The 18,354-nt window shown below is 38.2% G+C and overlaps 1 protein-coding gene and 1 pseudogene across 1 annotated transcript in view; both read left to right on the top strand.

Moving 5' to 3' along the window:
- The window catches only part of ARHGAP32 (Rho GTPase activating protein 32), a 264,249-nt gene that overhangs the window by 37,796 nt on the left and 208,099 nt on the right, over positions 1-18,354 (top strand). The window lies entirely within an intron of this gene.
- LOC132428901 (pre-mRNA-splicing factor 38B pseudogene) lies at positions 5,588-9,824 on the top strand (annotated as a pseudogene).

Consider the following 18,354-nt stretch of genomic DNA (forward strand, 5'->3'; position numbering starts at 1 on the left):
TTTTCCCTTGCTGCTTTCAATAATTTTTCTTTGTCTTTAATTTTTACCAATTTGATTACTATGTGTCTCGGTGTGTTTCTCCTTGGGTTTATCCTGTATGCGACTCGCTGCGCATCCTGGACTTGCGTGGCTATTTCCTTTCCCATGTTAGGGAAGTTTTCGACTATAATCTCTTAAAATATTTTCTCAGGTCCTTTCTCTCTCTTTTCTCCTTCTGGGACCCCTATAATGTGAATATTGTTGCGTTTAATATTTTTCCAGAGGTCTCTTAGGCTGTCTTCATTTCTTTTCATTCTTTTTTCTTTATTCTGTTCCGCAGCAGTGAATTCCACCATTCCGTCTTCCAGGTCACTTATCTGTTCTTCTGCCTCAGTTATTCTGCCATTGATTCCTTCTAGTGTAGTTTTCATTTCAGTTATTGTATTGTTCATCTCTGTTTGTTTGTTCTTTAATTCTTCTAGGTCTTTGTTAAACATTTCTTGCATCTTCTCGATCTTTGCCTCCATTCTTTTTCCGAGGTCCTGCATCATCTTCACTATCATCATTCTGATTTCTTTTTCTGGAAGGTTGCCTGTCTCCACTTCATTTAGTTGTTTTTCTGGGGTTTTATCTTTTTCCTGCATCTGGTACATAGCCTTCTGCCTTTTCATCTTGTCTATCTTTCTGTGAATGTAGTTTTTGTTCCACAGGCTGCAGGATTGTAGTTCTTCTTGCTTCTGCTGTCTGCCCTCTGGTGGATAGGCTGTCTAAGAGGCTTGTGCAAGTTTCCTGATGGGAGAGGCTGGTGGTGGGTAGAGCTGGCTGTTGCTCTGGTGGGTAGAGCTCAGTAAAACTTTAATCCACTTGACTGTTGATGGGTGGGGCTGGGTCCCTCCCAGTTGGTTGTTTGGCCTGAGGCAACCCAACACTGGAGCCTAGCCGGGCTCTTTGGTGGAGCTAATGGCGGACTCTGGTAGGGCTCATGCCAAGGAGTACTTCCCAAAACTTCTGCTGCCAGTGTCCTTGTCCTCACAGCCACCCCTGCCTCTGCAGGAGACCCTCCCAACACTAGCAGGTATGTCTGGTTCAGTCTCGTATGGGGTCACTGCTCCTTCCCCTGGGTCCCGATGAGCACACTACTTTGTGTGTGCCCTCCAAGAGTGGAGTCTCTGTTTCCCCCAGTCCTGTCGAAGTCTTGCAGTCAAATCCTGCTAGCCTTCAAAGTGTGATTCTCTTGGAATTCCTCCTCTGTTTGCTGGACCCCCAGGTTGGGAAGCCTGACGTGGGGCTCAGAACCTTCACTCCAGTGAGTGGACTTCTGTGGTATAAGTGTTCTCCTGTTTTTGAGTCACCCACCCAGCAGTTATGGGATTTGATTTTATTGTGATTGCGCCCCTCCTCCCATCTCATTGTGGCTACTCCTTTGTCTTTGGATGTGGGGTATCTCTTTTGGTGAGTTCCAGTGTCTTCCTGTCGATGATTGTTCAGCAGTTAGTTGTGATTCCAGTGCTCTCACAAGAGGGAGTGAGAGCACGTCCTTCTACAGTGCCATCTTGAACTCTGTGTGAAATTTAAATACTTCCAGTTGGAATCAGTTCTAAAACTGACTTGAGAGCGACCCCTCTTTAGGTTAGTTTCTGATTCATGAACCAACTCACCCAAGCTCAAGTTACTTTGATGTTTAAAGAACTGTGATCCTTTTGAAGGTAGGGATTGTATTTTATTGATTTGACCAGGGACTAGTATCATACCTGATCCTGGTGAGCTGTCAATAAAGTTTTGTTGAATACATGAATGAATAGAATATTATCAAAGGTTTAAAGAATATTTGAATAGGTTCAGAGCTTGATTTCCTTTTGTCTATGTAAATATTATGAAATAATTCCCAGTAAATTATTCAGGCAGAGTATCTCTTAAAACATCATTTATGAGAATAGCAATAACTACCCCAAAACACTGGTCATAAGCCTTAAGAGTACTATTATTTAAGATAAGAATTATGCATGTCATCCTTTGCCAATTTGAACTAAGAGAGTGGGAAAATGATAGTGACATACTGGGCTGACAAGGAGGCAGTAAAATTGTTATCCTCATACATTGTTGGGGGTTTATAAAATGGTTAGTCCTTTTAGAAAGCATTTAAAAGTATAAGAACCATCAGAACGTGTATACTTTTGACTCAGTGTTATAATTTTTAGAATCTAATGAAGTAGTCCAAAGTAAGGCACTAGCTATATATAGAAAGATGTTAATTGTAGAATTGTTTATCTAATTGAAGAATATTATAGTGTTAAACCTCAAGTAAGTTAATTATCTCTCTGCCTCAGTTTTCTTTTCTGTAAAATGGAGATAAAACAGTACCTTTCTCAAGTTGTTGTGAGAAATAAATGAAATTATATGTATATTAAAGTAGTATCTGGCATATATAAAGCACGCAAATTTAGCTGCTACTGCTGTTGTGTTTTATTATTATTGATGAGTAGTTCTCTCATTTCTTGGAGTCCTTTATGTCATTATGCTAGGCATTATGTTGGGTGAATGGGAGATAAGTAAATAAAAGTTGTGGTTCTTGTTTACAGGAAACTTAAAATTCATTTGGTGGTGAATGTAATATATTTATAAATATTTTAATTACAGATCAGTATGTGTTAAGTGACACAAGAAAGTTACAAAGTGCTGTGAGTGCTCTAATACAAGGAAGATTGCAGATTGCTTTGGGTTTGTTGCGATGGAGAAGTGACATTTTCACTGAGCTTTGAAGGATAAATAGGATTTTGAGAAGTAAAACTATGAGATGGTATTTCATGGGGTACATGAGCAAAGACAGAGATTGGAAAATAGATCATCTATGTGTGTAGTGGAATAGAATTTGGGGTAATAAAGCAGAGGAGAGAGGAAGAGTCCCCATGTTGGAATGGTTTGAATGCCAAGTTGAGTTTTTATTTTATTCATGTGACATTGCTAAGTGATGGCTTTTGTGACCTGATTAGAGCTATGTTTTAGGAAGATTGAATAACTGCAGAATGATTTGCTGGAGGAAGAAGAGATGGGAAGTGGGAAGACTATTTTTTCCTCCCTTCTCCTCCCCTCCCATCTCCTCCCCTCCCCCTCTCCTCCCTTCCCTTCCCTTCCCCTCCCTTCCCCTCCCCTCCCTCCCCCTCCCCTCCCTCCTTCTTTCCTTCCTTCCATCAAAAAATATTTGTTGTTCACTCCTGTGCGGTGTTTTATGTTTTGTATTGAGGATAGTAAACTTTATCATATTTATTGCTTGACCTGTGATTGTTAGTGGTGTTTCAGAATGTAGATGATGAAGACTGTAACTAGTGTGGTGGTGTAGGAATGAAATATTAGATGTCAAATGCTTACAGAGGTGGCATGGCAGGCTTGATAATTTTGTATGTGGGGTAAGGGAGAGAGGTCCAAGTTAAAGACAACTTTTAGGTTTTAAACTTGAGTGACTTGGGGACTTATTGCACTTCTTGTTCCTAATGCACATTGGGAAATAAAGAGGGTGTGCTAGTGTATGTGGACAAGTGGGATTTTATATATGATTTATTTCGTTTGCATTGCCAGTGGAAAATTCAGTTGATTCCTTTTAGGAAGCAGTTAGCAATGGGGAACTGGGACTTGGCGAGTAGGGAATAGGGGTGGCCAGGCATGTTAAGAATATAGATTTGTAATCATGTCTACAGAAGTGGTAGATAAAGCCTGAAGTGAATGAAACTGTCATGGGAGAATGTGGGTTTGTGTGTGCTCTTAGTGGGGGTGGGTCTGGTGCTGAATACTCTTCATTTTAAAAGAGTCACTTTATTCCTTAAAAATATTATATATGCCCATTATAAAAAACCTGGTGGTATGGAGGGTATATCCAAAATCTTACTACTCAAAAGTAACTCATTAATATTCAGGAAGATCAGTCTAGACTTCTTTTTATACATATTTGTAGGTAGTTAGAAATAATTTTGGAAATTACTGTTTATTGAACAGTGTATTTTATTTCATACCATGACTGTCTTTAACAGTCCAAATCCCTCAGTTGTTTGTTTGTGATATTGAGTTCCTACCACTGTAGCCCTGTATAGGGCTGGGAGGAGGTACATTCTCGGTGTGTTGCAAGAGCTTGCCTTGAGGGGCAGTGATCAAGGGAGGTGACAGGAATGTGACACATGGTGGAACTAGTTGGCCTCAGGGTTCCAAGTAGAGCTGTGGTATGGTAGATTAAAGATGACTGCACATTCTTTGCTGCTCTTTAAAGGAGGCATTTAAATTATACTAAGAAAAAACGTTTTTCTGTCACATCATTAAAAACAGTTACTTCTGGTAGCACTTAGTGAATTTAAGTGGTATTTCAGGGTTAGTTTGTATTATTAATATTATAAAAGCTAGATTGCTACTATTGCAATTCCTGTCTTTAAGGTATATCGCATATATTTTTAAGAATATATTATTCATATATAGAAAATGTAAAATTAAAATCTGTAAAGAAATATTTTGTAAACTTAATGGTGTCCAGTTATTTCCACTTGTATCATGCTGTTATATGCTCCCTTTTGAGTAAGGAAGAGTTTGATCTTGTTGACTAGCTATAAATGGGGAGAATGTGCTTACAAGAATTAAACAACTTGGTTTAGGTATTGATATTTGATGGGGTTGGTTATCTGAAAGTCACATCTTAAGATGGTAATCTCAATTAGTATAACTGGCAAGTGGGACCTGCATCTTTAAAAATTTAAGTTTTATGCCCAGAATTAATTCTACAAACATTTTATGTGCAGGTGATATGTAGGAAATGAAGATTATAAAAAACAGTCCCTGCCCTGGAATTTATATAGTCTGAGAGGTGAGAGAAGAAATTTGTATGAACAAGGTAGAATGATAGTTGCCTGAAAAACTACAAAATGCTGTGGGGTCTCCAAGAGGGAAAAATCTATTTAAAAAAAAATTGTGTGGGGGGCTTCCCTGGTGGCACAGTGGTTGAGAGTCTGCCTGACGATGCAGGGGACACGGGTTCGTGCCCCAGTCCGGGAAGATCCCACATGCCATGGAGCAGCTAGGCCCGTGAGCCATGGCCGCTGAGCCTGTGCGTCTGGAGCCTGTGCTCCGCAATGGGAGAGGCCACAACAGTGAGAGGCCCATGTACCGCAAAAAAAAAAAAAAAAAAAAAATTGTGTGTGTATGTCTTGTAAGTTTTTTGGAAAAAAATTTCAGGAAGAGTGGCATTTGAGTTGGATTTTAGAGAGATGGCTTGGTGTCCACAGACTGAGACTGGGTTGATGGATTAATGTGAGAACAACACAGGTAGAATAGTATGGAACGTATTTGGAAAATGGCCAGTAGTGTGTGTTGGCAGTAATGTGGGGAATGAGGAGGATTAATTGGAGATGATGTTAAGGCTGATGTGCTAAGGAGTTTGTACTCTATTTTGTAGGCGTTTGAAAACACTTGGAGGTATTTTATTTGAGCAGGAACTGATATCATTCAATTTGTATTTTAGGAAGGTTTCCTATAGGGACTAAGAGATAATTAATGGTAGGTAGGAGCATGAACTGTGGAGTCTTCAGTACAGGGACACCTCCTGGCTCTGTCACTCTTGGTAATCTGGTCAATCATGGGTTTACTCATCTGCAAAGTGGTGGTAATGATAGTACTTAGAGAGCTGTTGTGAGGCATAAATGACATTTTGCAGTGGAGTGCTTACTACAGGTCTTAACACAGAGTAAATGCTCACAAAAAATATTTGCTACAGAAGAATATGATTTTGGAAAAGGGCAAAAGCTAGAGGTAGAAAGAACACACAGGAAAGAGGAAAGTCAGTCTGTACTAACCAACAAGGTAGTATAATATGCTGGGGCTTTTAAAAATTATGGAGATAACATTTTATTGCACTATTGAAAAGTCTTAATTGTGTTTGTTAGATATATGTGTGCATGTGTTTAAAATAAGTTCTCTGAAAAGGCAGCTGGTTATATTACATCTCGCCTGTCTTTGTATCAGAGTGACCTTAAGCCTGCATGAACGCACGGGTTAGTGACTTTTGTAGATACGTGGTGTTGGCGGAACAGGAGATGATTAGTAAACCCAGCTGCCTGGGAAGTCATTGATTGAAGAAAGACCATCGCTGAAGTTTTCACTCAGTGCTTCCTCACTGTGCAGCTTTTTTTCTTACTGGGTCATGAGAAATGAGAAGAGGGTAGAAAAGAAAGGACATGAAAGGGCAAAGGCTCCATTACTTGGCTTTGCTGTTAGGAGTTATTCCTGAGAGGGTATAAAAGTTAGAAGGAAGAATCCTTTAACATAAAGGTGCTCTGTGTCCTCAAAGGGACTGTGAATAAATTCCGTGATTGTTTGGCCTTAAGATGAGAGATTCAGGGTGAATTGATTTTACCTAAGCTTATGGGAAGAGTTAGGATTAGTCAGAACTGTGATTGAGAAAATTGAAAGTTACCTTGAAACATCAAAGTCCTTGGGGTCAAATGCGACTCTGCTTTTTCTCCAGCTCATACCCACTATATCAGCAAACTCTGTTGTCCCTACCCTCAAAATAGATTTTGGCTTGGGGCATTTCTCACTTCCTCCGTTGCTCCCACTCTAGCTCAAAATCACCATTTCCTCCTTGACTTGACCAAGGCAACAGCCCTAAACTGGTCTCCTTGTTTGATTTGTGTCCAGCTCAGAACTAGTCTTTATATAGCAGCTGGGTTAAACCTCTATAATATAAGCAAGGCCATATTCCTCTTTCACAGAAACCTTAGTAGATTCCTATTTCAGGTGTTCTTAGTACAACTTGGAAAGCCCTGCAAGGTCTGGCCCTATTTCTGAAGACTTTTCTCCTGTCACTCCACTGATACTTTATTGCACACCCTAGCCATCAAGCTGCTCTTGCCCCAGGGTCTTTGCACTTGTGGATCCCCCTGCCCAGATGGGCTTTCCACAGGTACCCACGTAATTCACTCAGTTTATTCAGGTCTCTGTTCACAGGTCACCTCCTCACAGAGGCTTCTCTGGTTACCTACTGTAAAGCAGACTTTCTCCGTTCCCTTTAACAGGCTTTATGCACTTATCACTACCCAACAAATACATCTTTTAAGAACATTTGTCTTCCCCATTAGGATATAAACTCCAAGAGAGCAGGGATTTTGTTTTTTGGAGTATTCCTACCAGCTAGGACTTAGCAAAATGGCCAGTAAATATTTGTTTAATGGATGAATGATTTGTAAGCAAAAGGGGATTCATATTTCTTTAAATCTGAAATTTACTATTTTCATCACCATTTACTTATTATCAGCTATGTACTGGAGCAGGCAAAATGAAAATGTGAAATATTTAAGAAAAGGAACAACTAGGGAACCATAGGATTATAATAGGATATCCAAGCAGCTTTTGCTTAAGATCATACTTGGTGGTATAGAGGATATAGTCTTTAGAAGTTTCTTTCCCTCTAGCTGTAAATTATCTTTCTTATGACATTGTCTATGCTAAACTTGAGGGCTGACAAAAATTGTTTGATTCTTACAAATTATTTAGTAGCTGACTGATTTTGTAACTCTCTGGTTAACAGTGTGGTCTTCATCGTGTGTGATTCTTTTCAGAAATGCAATTTTTTAGGTCTTATAGTATGTAGAAGTTTTCAATCTTAAAGTGAATTTCAGCTCTAGATCTTTTTGACAAAGTTTCAAACTCTCAGTTCCAAATATCAGAGAACTATGTTGAATTTAAATGGCTATTTAAATTCCATTTAAAGTGAGGGACTTCCCTGGTGGTGCAGTGGTTAAGAATCCGTCTGCCAGTGCAGGGGACACGGGTTCGAGCCTTGGTCCGGGAAGATCCCACATGCCATGGAGCAACTAAGCCTGTGCGCCACAACTACTGAGCCTGTGCTCTAGAGCCCGCGAGCCACAACTACTGAGCCCACGTGCCACAACTACTGAAGCCCGCGTGCCTAGAGCCCATGCTCTGCGACAGGAGAGGCCCCCGCAAAGAGAACTCTGCACACCACAACGAAGAGTAGCCCCCGCTCGCCGCAACTACAGAAAGGCTGTGCACAGTAACAAAGACCCAGCGCAGCCAAAGATAATAAAATGCATAAACTTATAAAAAATAAATAAATAAAGGAATGAATGAATGGCTAAGTGAAAAACAAACGTTGCAAACACCAGAACGCTCTTTGGGATCATTAGGAAACCCAGCATGCCTTAGTGTATAAAACTAATGTAAGTCATACTTAAATTTGAATTCTTTCTTACTAGTATTATAATTTTGCACAAGTTTTTTAACCTTTCTTGAGCCTGTTTACCTAATGAGTAAAATGGGTATAAAATTATCTAGCTACCATACAGGGTTGATGTATGAATTAAGAAGATATTTGTATCATATAGTTTGTACATAATAAATGGTAGATAATATTATATAATAGTATATGCATGGGTTGCTGTGAGTGCATATGTTTTTGTATTTTGATAGTTGTGATGTTTCTAATTTTCCAAAGGTATTCGACAGTATTAACTAACATATTTTAAATCTATCCAGTTGTCATGAAATCCAGTCAGTTTGTTTTACGCTTTTTATTTTAAAAAGCAGGTGTATTTTGAATTAATGCTTTATTTAAAATAATATTAGGGAGGGTGGAAGAGAGATGCAAGAGGGAGTAGATATGGGGATATATGTATAGCTGATTCACTTTGTTATACAGCAGAAACTAACACACCATTGTAAAGCAATTAGATTCCAATAAAGATGTTAAAGAAAAATAAAAAATAATATAGTATTAGAAGTTATGAACATGAGAAAGTGACATAATTTCTGCTTTTAGAGATTAAAACATATTTAGGATCAATATTTTTGAAGCTCTGTAACTATTTTTTTTGTTTTTGTTTTTTTTAGTTTATTTATTTATTTATTTACTTGGCACAACCAATTCCGGTTCCAGGTCAGAAGAATATTGATCAACAGATTAAAACGCGGCCAAGAAAAATCAAGAAAGATGGAAAGGAAAGCGCTGAGGAAATAGACAGACATGTTGAATGCAGGCGTTCAGGGCCTCCAATGAGATCACTGAGTCCACGGAGGTCCCCAAGAAGATCCAGAAGTAGAAACCATCATCGGGAGGGCCATGGGTCTTCTAGTTTTGACCGAGAATTAGAAAGAGAGAAAGAACGCCGGCGACCAGAGCGTGAAGCCAAAGAAAGGGAAAAAGAAAGGCGAAGATCCCGAAATATTGATCGGGGGCTGGAAGGCAGGCACAGCAGGAGTAGGGAAAGACATAGAAGCCATAGTCGAAGTCGTGATAGGAAAGGGGATAGAAGGGACAGGATCGGGATCGGGAAAGAGAGAAAGAAAATGAGAGAGGTAGAAGATGAGATCGTGACTGTGATAAGGAAAGAGGTAATGACTGTGAAAAGGAGAGGTCAAGAGAGCGGTCCAAGGAACGGAGAAGTAGCGGTGAGGTAGAAGAAAAGAAATATAAAGAAGACAAAGCTGATAGGCGGCATAGAGATGACAAAAAAGGTTCCAAGAAAGAAAGCATAGGAGTAGAAGTAGAAATGTGGGGAAACGAAGTAGAATCAGTAGCAAAGAGAAATCAAGTAAACATAAAAATGAAAGTAAAGAAAAATCAAACGGAGTAGAAGTGGCAGTCAAGGAAGAGCCGACAGTGTTGAAAAATCAAGAAAACGGGAACATAGCCCCAGCGAAGAAAAATCTAGGAAGCGTAGCAGAAGCAAAGAACGTTCCCACAAACGAGATCACAGTGATAGTAAGGACCAGTCTGACAAACGTGGTCGCCGAAGGAGCCAAAGTACAGAACCAGAGAGCCAGGACAGCATCAAAGCAAAGAGGAGAGTGTGTGAAAATCTTTGGTAAAAGTGGATCACATTGAATCCTATAAATGTTGGATTAAATCTGCTTTTTTTTTTCCTCCCAAGTTGAGATGGTGCAGTAGTTACACACTCTTCAAGCTCCCTGTAGGCTGCATTTTCATTTCCTCTTTTGTGTAGGGAAGTGCCTTTGTAATCCCATTTATTGCATTGATGTTTTCACCCAACTGTTGAGTTTGATACATGATGCACAGATTATTCTTGCATTTTATTGTTTAATTGTTTTTGAGATGTACAGTCTGTACATATGTCCTGAAAATGTTTTAATTCCTTTGGCATGGTTGCCATGTTGGTCAAATTTGTGTAAGGCAGTAAACTGCCACTAATTCTATTTTTGTTTTGTAGGTGTGGGATTATGGTTTGGGTATTGAAGTTAGCATGGCTGTGCTTTTCATAATAGAAGGCTAAAAACTTTGAAAATGGATCTTGGATGTCTATTATAGGAGAATTACATGCTTTCAGTGTACATGAAGGCAGCAGTTGTAGGATTCACATTCTTGTCCACTGTATATTATCTTGGAAGGCTCTTGTTAATATGTCAAATCTAATATTCTCCACAGTTAACTTTAGAGAGAATTTAGGAGAAGTTAGTTTCTGATGCAAAGGTTTCAGTTAGGCTGTGATTTGATCAAAAGTCCTTTTAGCATTCTACCTCAAAGGGACACTGTTAGTATGACTAAAATTTATTCACTAAGTTTTCCTTTTTTATTTGAAAAAATACATGACATGTAATCCTTTTCTTGAATTTTTCAGATTTTAAAGTACTTTATAAAAGGAGAAATTAATGTCTAAAGCCTAGCATTCTTGCAGCAACCCTATACTAACGTGAAATTGGGAGAGGGTGGGGCAGATGAGTAGAGAAATAGATGTAAGCCTCAAGCTTCCAAAGCATTTTTATAAATGGAAAACTTAAATTATGAAACAGCTTGATATAGTGTCCTTTTTTAAATTGAAAGCTTTTTTTATTGATAATGAAGATTGCTGTTTGAGGTTTTAAACTTAATCTAGAACAGAGAAGTATTTAAAGTAATGCTATGCTGCATTATTTAAGATTATCAGCAAATTATTTGATAGATTATTCTTACGACTTGTATTCTGATTACAGAGAAGGATCATGAGTGTGGAATAAATACTGGATTAAATCCTTTAAAAAAAATAAAATTATACTATGGATGTACCTGGTCATCTCATTGATGTTAGTGTAGGACCAGTGCACAGTATGGCTCAGTAAAATAAAATTACATATTGAAGTTTTCAAGTAGCAGATTCCAGCTTTATTAGATAATCTTTTGATGCTTCTACAAGCTTTTTATGGTTAACATTTTGTGGTGTAGTTTTATTCCTTAGATGCTTTTTTAGCCTTCCATCTCTCAAGTGAGATAATTAGCTTCATTCCATGAAATACGGATTTTAATGAATAAGAAAAACATTATTTCTCCTGAGTCCTCTGAATATGAATTAAGAAGGCAATAAGATGTACCTAATAGACTTATAAAAACAGTGCTGCAGTAATGACTGATTTTAAAAAATCCAGTTATATACAGTTCATTTGTTATAACAGTTATGGCAATATTCTGGTCATTACCTTAGAATATATTTGACTTAGAAACTCCCTCTGAGTCTTCATACACTACCCCTCTCTCCTCTCCAGCTGTGTAGAGAAATATAAAAATATACGGTTAATTAGAGTCAGTGGGTGAGAAAATGGCATAGACACTCAGGAATTAGGCAGTTAACTTGAAAGTTGCCTTAGAATAAGCTGAATGTGCTGTGTAGGAATTTTGCAAATTGTCATTAAGATTTGTGCAAATGTAAATGCAAATACCGGGTTCTTCTGGTAGTTTGCTCTTTCAGGTACTGTACACGGGGGTATACTGCTGGAGGCTACTGCAACAGAAGTACCGTTTGAGCTATAGTCTTCTACAAAAATATAGAGAACTGGAGAGTAGTAGCAGGGAAAGCATTCCAGCAGGGAGCAACCAGTGTTTGCTTGGAGGAAGTCATTCGACAAAACTTGGCTAAAAAACAGGTTGCAACTGCAACATGCCTGCTTTATCTGTGTGAAATGATTTATCATTCTTTTATTTGATGTCTGCATATACAAATATAAAGGTGGTCGGTCACCAGTGGTCACCTGTTCTACATAGCAACTCACACATTGTGTGTGAATGTCAGCAGTTATTCACCAGGCGGCGGCATGAAAAGGCTGGACTCAAACGTGTCATCTTTAAAGGAACCTCAGATAGTAAGCATGGAAACCTTGTCCATTATAGCAAATCAGCAAAAGGTTATATTATTATTTTCAATTTGTGCATTAATACCTGCTGAATATTACATACACTGTACTGTCAAGTACAATAAATAAATATGTCATCACCATTTAGTGGTAATTCAAACCTAGCAAGAACTGATAACCAAGATCAGGAATATTTTGAAATACACTAGCCATTTTAGTTGATCTGTTATCTTAACTACTTTCAAATTCAATGCAAATTTCTGGGAAAACAAAAAAGAATAAGGATCTTGTAAGTAGAACCCTATTTTATTATTTGTATACATTTTTACTGAACTGGAATAAAGCCAGCGATGGTAGGTTAGTAAGTCACAAACACTCTGTCGAGGTATAGCTGATGTCAGAGGTGAGTTAAGTAGCTCTAAATGTCTTTGAAATTTCATATCTGTCCTAAGAATCCACATGACTTTTACAATGCCCACACCATAATATATTTAAATTTATATAAATATAACAATGTTTAAAATTACCCCTCCCCTGAAGATGTGCCGTTTTAACTTTTTGTATTCCTTGGCACTTGTTATAGTACTTCCATTTTGAAAAGTAATGTGAAGATGGTAGGTTTTTGATTTAATTATCTGTTTTAAAATTTATTAGTTTGAAATGTCCCACACAAGGAAGTACAGTCACCATTTCACTTTTGAAGTCTGTGGTTGGGTGTACAGGCAGGTCATTTTAGATAAAAATACTCTTATCTAACACTAAAGAAAAACCCCACAATTCTTATCAAAAAAGCAAGTAAGGCCAGTTTTTAATTTCCAGTTAGAAAGGTGAACTATCTTACTAGGGATTCAAAAGATGGACATGAATTGATACTGGTTGTTGCTACACTTTTGGTAATGATAGATATAAATCTTTTTCAAGCAGAAGAAAATGTAAATAAAAGGAGAAATAAGCCAATCTTATTTATATGTAGGTAAGATATATAGCATTCAGGGAATCTCCCTGGTGGCCCAGTGGCTAAGACTCTGCGTTCCCAGTGCCGGGGGCCTGGACTGGGATCCCTGGTTTGATCCCTGGTCAGGGAACTAGACCCCACATGCTGCAACTAAAGGTCCCGCATGCTGCAACTAAAGGTCCCGCATGCTGCAACTAAAGGTCCCGCATGCCTCAACTGAGACCCGGTGCAGCCAAATAAATTAATAAATATTAAAAAAAAGATATATAGCATTCAGAACATGAAAAGAGTTGTTAAAAAACCTTCAAATAAGATCTGTCAGAACCACTGAACAGTGCACTCTTTGTGAACGATATTTTCATCATCCGGATTGCAAGTGTACACAGTTAAGATAAGAATAGCTATCCTGGAGTAGTTTCTCTTTGAAAAATGCCAGTGCTCTTCAGAATGTATTTGTTTTTCCATTATAGTCTTCTTCTGTGATTTTAAAATTTTAGAATTTATTTTTTGAATAGTAAATTCAGATGTTCAAAATTCAAAGGAAATACCAGAGTTTATAATATTCACTCCTTGTGTCTCCATCTACAGATATTTTAAGCATCTGCAAGTATGAGTATAGTTATTTTACATGTATATGTTTTTCTTCTCCCTCCTTTAAGCAGAAATTCTAACCTACTGTATGTATTGTTCTGTACCTTGAAAACATTTTTTTGTTTTTTACATAATTCTGTATCATTATGTAAAGTGTCTCCCTCATGGTTCTTTTCTTAGGACTGCCTGGTATTTTCTTGAATGGCTGTATCCCATTTTTTTTAACCAGTGCCTGTTGTTATACTTTCAGATTGTTGCCTTATTGTCTTGACTCCATAAATATTTTAGTGTTGAAAATCATTTGTTTCATATTTTCAGGCAGAAATGTTTCGGAGTTATGAAAAGAATAAAGACTACTGGGAGCTGGGTGAGGAAGGGTGGTCCTCAGCTAGTTTTTGATTGTTAAAGAGTTCATTTAAGGACTTTTAAAATCTGCTTTCATTCATATCTGTATATAAATGATAGCATTCTACAGAAAGGGCTTAAAAAAAACTTGAACAGCCCCAGGCAACATTCAAGCATCCACTGGGAGAACCTTGTGTCATAGAGCCAGAGATCTGGGTTTTTATTTCCATTGAATTGGGACTGTGGGCAAGCCCAAAATAATGAACTGACTGTATCTTTTTTACTTTACTTTCTTTATATTGTTTTGTAATAGTAATAACAATAAACCCCTAGTTGTAAACAGTTTAGGCAGTGGTTCCTATATTCATTCTCTTGCTTTCCTTTTAATATAGTTTTATTGCATCTATATATTCCTAAGAATATTTTATTTTTAAAAAACTAGTTTTAAATTTTATAAAAAGATTATGATGCTCTGTCTAATCTCTAGAATTTCTTCCACTTAATATTACATTGCTAAAATTCATCTATATTATTGTCACTAAAATGTATCCATCTTATAATGTATGTATTCTATGTATTCTATGATTATGTATTCTATGATTATGACTACAATTTATTTATCCAGTTTTCTGTTTGTGGACATTTGAGTAGTTTCCCAGATTTTGTTATGGTGAACAGTGCTTCTAAGAATATTTTTGTACTTGTTTTCTGTTGTACTTGTGCAAGAGTTTCTCTTAGGTATAGAAACTAGGTAGGTGAATAGCTAGGAAATTAGGAAATCCTCAGGTATGTACCTAGGGCATTAGTTGCTAGGCATATGTGAATGTTCCACTTCAGGAAGTAATGCCAGACTGTTTACCAAAGTGCTTGTACTGCAGGCAACAATTAAGTTCCTATTTCTGAGTTGTGCGTACAAATTGGGTTCCTGCTCTCATGGGAATTATGTTCTAGTTAAATAAATACAAGAAGATAATTTCAGAATTGGTGCAATCTTATGCAAAGGATAGATAGTGTTGGGCGATGGATGGTCTTTAGCCAGTTTCTAATCATTAGGAGCAGAGAGTGATGGCAAGTGATTAGGAGGGTTTGTTTTAGTTATGGAAGGCCTGGGGTGGGGTGGTCATTTGAGGTGAGACCTGGATGAGGAGGCAGCTGGGTCCAAATCAGGGACCCCACGAGTAGAGAGCGCAGAGGCACTGGGGAAGGAACGAACAGGGTATGTAGCAGGTGCAAAAAAGCTACTCTGGTTGGAAAGCAGTGGACCAGGAGGGAAGTGAGAGGTCAGCAGGGCCGGAGCGTGACAGGGCGGTGAAGAGCCATTAGAAATTTAAATAGATGAGTGATATGAGCTTATTTAGATTAAAAATATATATATTTATTTATATTTATTTTGACTGCTCCGGGTCTTAGTTGTGGCACACTGGATCTTTTAGTTGCGGCATGCAGACTTCTTGGTTGCAGCATATGAACTCTTATTTGTGGAATGCATGCGGGATCTAGTTCCCCAACCAGGGATCAAACCTGGACCCCCTGCATTGGGAGTGTGGAGTCTTACCCACTGGACCACCAGGGAAGTCCCACTTATTTATATTTTGAAAATATTACTCTCACTACCATTTTGGTAATGAATACCAGATCATGATATGCAGGAATGGAAAAAGGGAGATGGATTAGAAGCAACTGCTAGTCCAGTTGAAAGATGATGATGGCTTAGACTAAGGTAGCAGTGTAGAGGAGAGAAATAGTGAGATTCAGGATATGTCTTACAGATAAAGTGACAGTATCTGCTGATAAATTAGTTTTGGATTTTTAGGGAGATATAAGCTTTTAATTTCTAAAACATGGTCTTTAAAACCAGTATGTTATTAATTTAGAAGCTTTGTCTCTGCTCTAAACATACTCCGTGATTTTAGTAGAGTTAATTGATTTTCACTCATCACTTGAATCTGTTTTCTGGGATGTTGCAAATGTTTGCTGCACAGATGTTAAAACTGGTTCCTGGGTCTAGCTCCAGACCTTTCCTGTACACGTCTATCACTGCAGTCCTTTTTATGGCCTCTATCTGGGGACATCTGTCCTTGTTCCACCAGCCATTTCTTGTTCTTTGTTCTGCATTCTTTTTTTTTTTAATTTTTAATTTATTTTTTATTTTTGGCTGTGTTGGGTCTTCATTGCTGCGCCCAGGCTTTCTCGTTACATCGAGCGGGGGCTGCTCTTTGTTCCGGTGTGTGGGCTTCTCATTGTGGTGGCTTCTCTTGTTGTGGAGCACGGGCTCTAGGTGCGCGGGCTTCAGTAGTTGTGGCTCACAGGCTCTAGAGCGCAGTCTCAGTAGTTGTGGCTCATGGGCTTAGTTGCTCCGCGGCATGTAGGATCTTCCCAGACCAGGGCTCGAACCCATGTCCCCTGCATTGGCAGGCGGATTCTTAACCACTGCGCCACCAGGGAAGCCCCTGTTCTGCATTCTTGCTGTCACACTTACTTTGCAGGGATGTGCAGAAGCTGCATCATTTGCATTAGGGCCATGACATCCAAACCTGAAACTGTGGATGGTAGGTTGGGTCAGAACAGCCTGAGGCCTTGGAGATTTGGACTGAGGAAAGTAGTTGAGTCTTAACTGTCAGAATTTCTGCAGAATCCAATTACTTTTGTTTCTGTGAAATTAGAATTGATAAGATACAGCTGATTTATAAATTGATGTTAGGTTCAAACACATCTTTTAATGTAGCCTTTACATTTTAATCCGATTAGTTTTTGTAAATCACATCATGTTGTACTTATGCTCAGAAATTCTGTAATTGTCTGTGACTGGAGACTCTGTACTCCAATAATATCACTTATTCCTGCTTCTCTTTTTATATTACCACCACCCAGGGCTGGTTTTCTCTTATTTGAAGACCAAGTTCAATGGTACTTTTTACCCACACACCTGCATTTGTGTCCATGGTGCCCTGTCACTTTACCAGTCCTTTAATTCCAGCTGATAACAGCAAAAGTGGTACAGACCTACTTTTGCTACAGATGATGCAAGTTTCAGAATAGGTTATATATATCTACACATATAGCATCTAAGGGTAGGGGCTCAAGCAAGAGCTTGGGGAGGGGCACAGGAAATGTGGACTGAGATTCTACAGAGCAAGGATAAGTCATGGCAAGTACCATGTTGGGTAGCTAGTTGAATTGGTAGGGGAATGTCTGGAAGGGGAGATTGTATTGGTGTCTGGTGGTTGCTGTAACAAATGACCACAAACCTGGTGGCTTAGAGCTGCAGAAATTTATTTCCTCACGGTTCTAGAGGGCAGAAGTCTGAAATCAAGGTGGCAACAGGGCCACACTCCCTCCACAGGTTGTAAGATCCTTTAGCTCTTCCAGGTTTTGGTAGCTCCAGGCTTCCTTGGCTTGTGGCCACATCACTCTTGTCACTGCCTCCATCTTTACATGGTCTTCTCCTTTGTGTCTTAATCTCCTCTTCTGTCTCAGAAGGATACTTACAACAGGATTTAGGGCCCACTGGAAATACAGGATGATTTCATCTCAAGATCTTTAACTTCAAAGTTCTTTTTTCTAAATGTTGCAATATTCACTGCATGTGAATATTAGGACATGAACATATCTTTTGGGGGACCAGTGTTCAACCCACTACAGTGATCAAAACCTGTGAAGTCCTACTTTAAACCTAGAAAACTAAGGTAATGATCAAGTGGCGAATCAAAGATAGAAACAACTACCTTTGGGTTTTGTTTGTTTGTTTTTCCTAGAACACAGTTATCCTGACAGAGCCTCCCCTTTAAAGAAGCATAAAATTCATAAAGCATAAAGATCATATGCTGAGTAGTTCTCCCCATTCCATTCTGGAGAGGTGGTTTAGTTTGTATAAAAGTGGCCAGATTCGTTCAGGTAGAAGATTAAAAATAAATATTTTTCTTTTTTGAACAGCTAGTATGGAGATCTTTGGGAAGAATTTCCTAGAATGCTGTATGTATATGTATATACATATTATATATTTACCATTCTTTCTGCAGATATTTCAATTATATTTATTTTTCTCCACTTCGTAAAAGGTTTCAAAACATAAAGTACAGAGAATCACAGCACTTATGTGCCCATCATCTAAACTTAATAAAATTTTGCATTTTGCCATATTTACTTTGGATATATATTTTTAAGAAGAATAATATAGATATAGTAGGCTATTCATCTTACATATGTATTTTATAATCTTAAAATTATTCGGTACAGTGCTTTGACTACATTTTTGGGTTTAGTTATTCGTAATTCATATTTTGTAGTATGTGTTATTAGTGTTGTCAGCAGGACTTCTTTTAAATCAGTATTTAACTGTGGGTATTTTGAAGTGAGATAGTTTATAGTTCTGAAAT

This window comes from Delphinus delphis, chromosome 8 (genome assembly GCF_949987515.2).
Source record: "Delphinus delphis chromosome 8, mDelDel1.2, whole genome shotgun sequence".
Taxonomy (NCBI): domain Eukaryota; kingdom Metazoa; phylum Chordata; class Mammalia; order Artiodactyla; family Delphinidae; genus Delphinus; species Delphinus delphis.